General features: G+C 35.7%; 1 non-coding gene across 1 annotated transcript; it reads right to left on the bottom strand.

Annotated features, from left to right (window-relative positions):
• Window positions 1-4912: 4912 nt before the first annotated feature.
• Window positions 4913-5018, bottom strand: LOC126004680 (U6 spliceosomal RNA). The gene has a single exon (XR_007493945.1). It is a non-coding gene; the product is annotated as a U6 spliceosomal RNA (small nuclear RNA).
• Between the last annotated feature and the right edge of the window lie 814 nt (window positions 5019-5832).

The following is a 5832-nucleotide window of genomic DNA, read 5'->3' on the forward strand; positions in this document are numbered from 1 at the left end:
TTTCTGTGGGTGTGATTATTGAACAACATAGGTATCTGTATGCCAGAATCCAATGAAAAGATATATGTTGTTCCCTCTCACATGAGTTTTTATGTGTGGCCCAACTCCTTTCTGTGGCTCCACAATGGGAAATGAGGGATGAAATTAGTGCTTTTTCAAGGACACACTATGCTTTTTGGAAGAATTTGACAATGGTAGAAATTTGGTTTTTAAGATATTTTTTATGGGACTGGAGAGATAGCATGGAGGTAAGGTGTTGGCCTTGCATGCAGAAGGTCAGAGGTTTGAATTCCACCATCCCATATGGTCCCCTGAGCCTGCCAAGAGTGATTTCTGAGCTTAGAGTCAGGAGTAACTCCTGAGTGCTGCCAGGTGTGACCCAGAAACCATTAAAAAACTAAAATAAAAAAAGATATTTTTTATGTTTGATTATTCTTTTTTTTCTTTTGGTTATTGAGCCATACCTGGTGATGCTCAGGGTTTACTCCTGGCTATGTGCTCAGAAATCGCCCCTGGCTTGGGGGACCATATGGGATGCCGGGGGATATAACCCTGGTCTGTCCTAGGTCGGCTACTTGCAAAGCAAATGCCCTACCGCTGCTCCACCACTCCAGCCCCAAGTTTATTCATTTTTTCTGTCAAAAACAACCCACTTTAATAGTTGTTCCTTACAATGGAGACTAATCTATAGTAATTTTTACTTTAGATTTATGTATGATTTTTAAAACAGAAACAAAAAACAACTGTATTTTTTTTAGTCAAAAAATCAGGACATTTGAAGTCTCTTCATGCAGAATAATATATGACCTTTCAGAAAAGTTGTATTGTCTAATCTCTGCCACGATGGGGATAACAATTTTCTCATATCTTTTCTAGATACAAGTGTGTTAATTTTATCTATAAGCCTTATGTTAAGATTCTATCATTTTATTTGATTGTGTTGTGGTTTTATATGGTTATAATTATTTTCTATTAATTACCGTATTTTCCGGTGTATAAGATGACTTTTGAAACAAAAAAGTCAACCAAAAATCGGGGGTCATTTTATACCCCGAGTATATCCGGAAAATTGTTTCAATACGCCGCTAAACAAACATTGTCTAGATATTGCCACAAAACGAATTTTCCAACTCGATCCTGCACCAATCACTGCAAGGCTGCTCAGACCGCCTCTCTAACTTAGCCAATCCAAGCAGGCTTTTTATGCATGCAAATTAGACAATGTTCTGGACCCGAATCTACACTGTCAAAAGCCTGCTCAGATTGGCCAGAGTCAGAGAGGAAGTCTATTACAGTGTAACCTTTGAACCTTTGCTTGTTGTGATTGGCTCACTGTGGTATATACAGTTGCAGCACAGGAACGTTCTGTCTGATACAGCGAATATAGGCCTAAAACTGTTTTAACCGCAAAATTAGGGGGTTGTCTTATATGCCAGCAAATACGGTATGTTAGTATAGTCTTAACATTCATCTTTTAAGTAGTTGTGTTTTATTCTTTTTATGTGAAATTTGGAATATTACATGAAAATGGAATACTTATGTGGTAGATAAGTGGAAATGGAATGTTATGAACTGATAACATGACAGAACCAGACAGCAAGGTGACTGCCAGCTATAACATACATAGTCTAGAGGAAGAATTATGTTCTGCTATCAGTTATTTTTTATTGTCAAATTAATAACTGCTAATTCGTAGAATACTTAAGGGAGGCTTGTGCAGGAAGCCATCGTGATGCCAATCTCCATCTTTGTGAGAAGACATTTCTTAATATGATCTAGGTGTCTTTAAGTCATTGTCCCATCTTCAAATCCAGCGATGTGATTCCAATCACAATATATAAAAGTTCTTTAACTTTTGTTACCTTACTGGACTCATATTCTTAGGAAGCTCATCTTTCAATACCTTTCACAAGAGTATTATGTAACACAAAACTACAAGTGAAAGAAATCTCTTAGGCCATTAGGGTCCATAGATGTTTCCCTCTTACCACATACCCTCATTGTTTGAATATTTTTTAAAGGCTTCTTCTGAAAAAGAAAAATCTAGTTTAGTGGTAAACCACTCAATTTATTTGAAATTTGTGGTTTTGAAGTTTCCTGCACGATGGCTGAAAACAGTGATTCTCAAATATTTTCATCTCAGGAACCCTTCTTCCAGTCTTATGAATCCTGGACAGATTTTCTTTATAACAAATATGTGAGCCACACTTGAAATTAAAACAGGATTTTAAATTGATAACAATAATAAGCTCCATATATGTTAACATACATAACATTTTAATAAAATAGATATATTTTATACAATAAATATTTAACAAAAGTAGTACCATTATACATTTTTTTAAATCTTTTTAATCTTAAAATATAGCTAGATTCTTGTATCTTCTATTACATTCTAATTGTTGCCATATCATATTCCATACAACCTCTTGGAATATAAATTTTTGGTTAATGAGACCAAAGAAAGGGAAAATTATATCTTAGTATTATTATGAATGTAGTTTCGATCTGAGGACAAACCCTGCCATAAGTCAACTCTAAAAGTCGTTTTCCCTTAACTTAGAGTAGCTGTGTTTTCTTCCATACCATTCCAGTTCAAGAATTTGAATGTAATTTTTGTATTATTAACACTAATTTTAGGAGAAATATTCTATAATTATTTTCCTAATTTCATATTACACCCATTTATGTTAAGGTAGTCTGTTTTTATATTCCTGGGATACAAATCTATTGTGCATATGTGTTTTTCTGCAATGGTCATAGAAATTTAGGCAACTGGTACATTGGCTCAGCAATCATATATCTTCCAAAGGATAGAAGATAAGAAATTACTAATTGGCTAGCTAACTTTTCATATTATAAAATATTATAGTATTTTATAATATATAATATGATATGATATAATAATATAATATCTAATATAGCAATATTTTATAAGTATTTCATAATTTTATTCTCATAAAATACAATATGATCTATTTATTATCTCCATTTGAAAAGTAAAAGAATGTGAAGCACAGAAAAATTAGGTTAATTACTTGTGGTTTTAATCATAGCTAATAGGAAGTAGAACAAATAACTTGTTTAAACAATATTTTTTGTTTGTTTTGGGTTCACACTCAATGGTGTTCAAGGCTTACTTATAGCTCTGTGCTCAAGGATTATTCCCTGAAATGCTGTGGGGACCATATGAGGTATCCAGGATCAAATATGGGTCAATAGTATGTGAGTACCTTATCTTCTATACACTCTTTCCAGTCCCTAGAACCAAGACTTTATTCAAAATAATACAATTCCAGGGTCTTGATGATTAAAATTTTCTTGAAGCTGCATTTAGGTAAACACATAAACTTACATAAATAGGAACATGAATATTAGTGTTTTTTTACACTGGAAGGTCATAAATAGAAGTAGTTTATCTAGAACCAGTGAAAAAACTGAACAAGTATGAAAAGAGAAAACAAGAAGAGATGAGAAGGTAACTAACATATTTGAACATATCTGAACAATAATTCTCTCCTTACTTTCGATGTTCCTCCTGCCTTCTTTTCAGTTTTAAGTCAACCTTTCCATACTCTGGCAAGTCTCATTCTAGACTTTTCCAGAATAGCCTAGAGATATCTGGAGCTATTGGACAATGATTTTTCTTTTCTCTAAGCATACTTTCCTCTATAACTGATGCTTTCTTAAATTATGAAAATGATGGTTTCTCCTTGATCTGATTATTTCCTCTCCAGTTCCCTTATTCTGAACTAGCTATTTCCTTTATGCAGGGGCTATAACTATGCGCCATGTTAGTGCACAAATGTGGAAGGACTTACTCCTCAGGGAACCCCCAGAGCTAAGACTCATAGGGGTTCCATTTGCTATAGGGAAATGATGCACCTGTGTCCCAACTGCCAGGTCTCCAAACCTTGGAAATGGAATTGCCTCCTAATGTATGATCACTCCACTATTAAATAAAGACATTCTCCCACACAATTGCACTGCAGGCAGAATGAACTTACGACCACTACTATGTAACTCTGAATTCTCCAGGCCTGAGCCCTGCTGAGTACACCTGCTCCCCTCTACACCTTGCTGAAATTCATTCTTTTCAGCACATTCACAGAGTCTGACCAAGCTGGGTAGTGATAACAATTTGAATGATAATGGCCTTTAACTTTTTATCTTCCTTTAAAAATAAAATAAAATAAAATTTGAAGGAGCTCTGTGTGGACTTTATCTAATTAAATAAGCTTAAATCTCTTGTGAAGTGTAAAAGGGCACAGGTGGATTTGTGGCGGTAAAATAAAGCAAACCTGAGTAGGAACAATTGGAAGGACTGGCAAGCTCCTGGAAGTAGCTGAAGAAGACTCCAGTTAGAAGAGTGGTCTAACAAATAATACCCTGACCCAGGCTAGGAGACTCAGGGCCTCCCTCTGAATTCAGAGCTGATCTGCTGGCCTTGCTTCATGGCTACAATTACTCAGTAGTTTTGTGGAAGTTCAAGTTGCAGACTTGAAGTAGCTTGACTCACTGAATTTACAGCAAGCTCTGTTCCTTCCTGTATTTCTCATTTCCATTTGTCTCAGATTTCTCCCATGTAAATGAGGATCATTTGAATACTGGTGGCTTAGCTTCTGGAGTGTAAATAATTAGCATTGGAAGGGCCAGAGCCATAGCACAATGGTAGAGCATTTGCCTTGAACGTGGCTGACCCAGGACTGACCTGGGTTCCATGTCAACTGACATGGCGTTCCATCTGGTCTCCCAAGCCAGGAGCGATTTCTGAACGCATATCAGGAGTAACCCCTGAGTGTCACTGGGTGTGCCCCCAAAACCAAAATAAATAAATAAATAAATAAATTAGTTATGGAAAGTATTGAGTGCATGATAGTTAACTATTATCATTACAGTTTCTTTTCTTTTTTTAATTATGGAACGCTTCATGAATTTGCGTGTCATCCTTGCGCAGGGGCCATGCTAATCTTCTCTGTACAATTCCAATTTTAGTATATGCGTGCTGAAGTGAGCACTGATTACTGTTTCTTGATGAGAGACATCATGCAACTTGTCTACCAAGAAAAGAATGCCAATAGGATAATTTGTTAATGTCAGTAATGCCCAGGCATGTTTTGAAATAATTTAGGACTACTCATCTGTTTAGTGTGCACTCGCTTTTCTATCATTCATGGAGGGGTCGCTTCGAAGGCAGCAGTGAAGAGAAATGAGAAAGGGAAATAATCTTATTGAAGGCAGCAGCTACCTTACTTTTTACATATAGCGAGAGTATATGTTCTAAGAAAATTGCTCTGCAACATTTGAGGTGAGAGTGTGGGTTTTCATTTGTTTCCTCTCAACAGTATGCCTGACCTGCTATGAGAAATTAGGAACAGATCATCTTCCCACATTTTAAAGGGAACTATACAAAAATGAGACAATAATTTTTTAACATGGTTACTTTATGCAAATTATGAACTGGGAGGTTTTTTGACAGCACAGGAAACCATGGCTTCAGCAAGAAGAGATTCAAAACTGTTGTTTGTAAAAAAGACAATTCCCCTCTACAGATCTGAGAACAGATTTTATGGGACATGTCATATCCTTTGACTTGTGTTTTCCATCACATTAGAGTCCAATATAGAGAAGCTTTTCCCCCTCTAAAAATCAATGTTTTTTTTTTAACTTCACTGTCAACTAATTTTTAATATTATTTGGTAATAAAGTCTGTGGGCTTTCGTGGTCTTAAGCAAAGTTTTTGAGAAGTTGGGAAATTGTTTCTCAGCTCTAACTACACTGCTTCTATTATCATCTTGAGTTTTATTTGAGATGCATGTATATGAAGGGCTG

Source organism: Suncus etruscus, chromosome 3 (assembly GCF_024139225.1).
Source record: "Suncus etruscus isolate mSunEtr1 chromosome 3, mSunEtr1.pri.cur, whole genome shotgun sequence".
NCBI classification, from domain to species: domain Eukaryota; kingdom Metazoa; phylum Chordata; class Mammalia; order Eulipotyphla; family Soricidae; genus Suncus; species Suncus etruscus.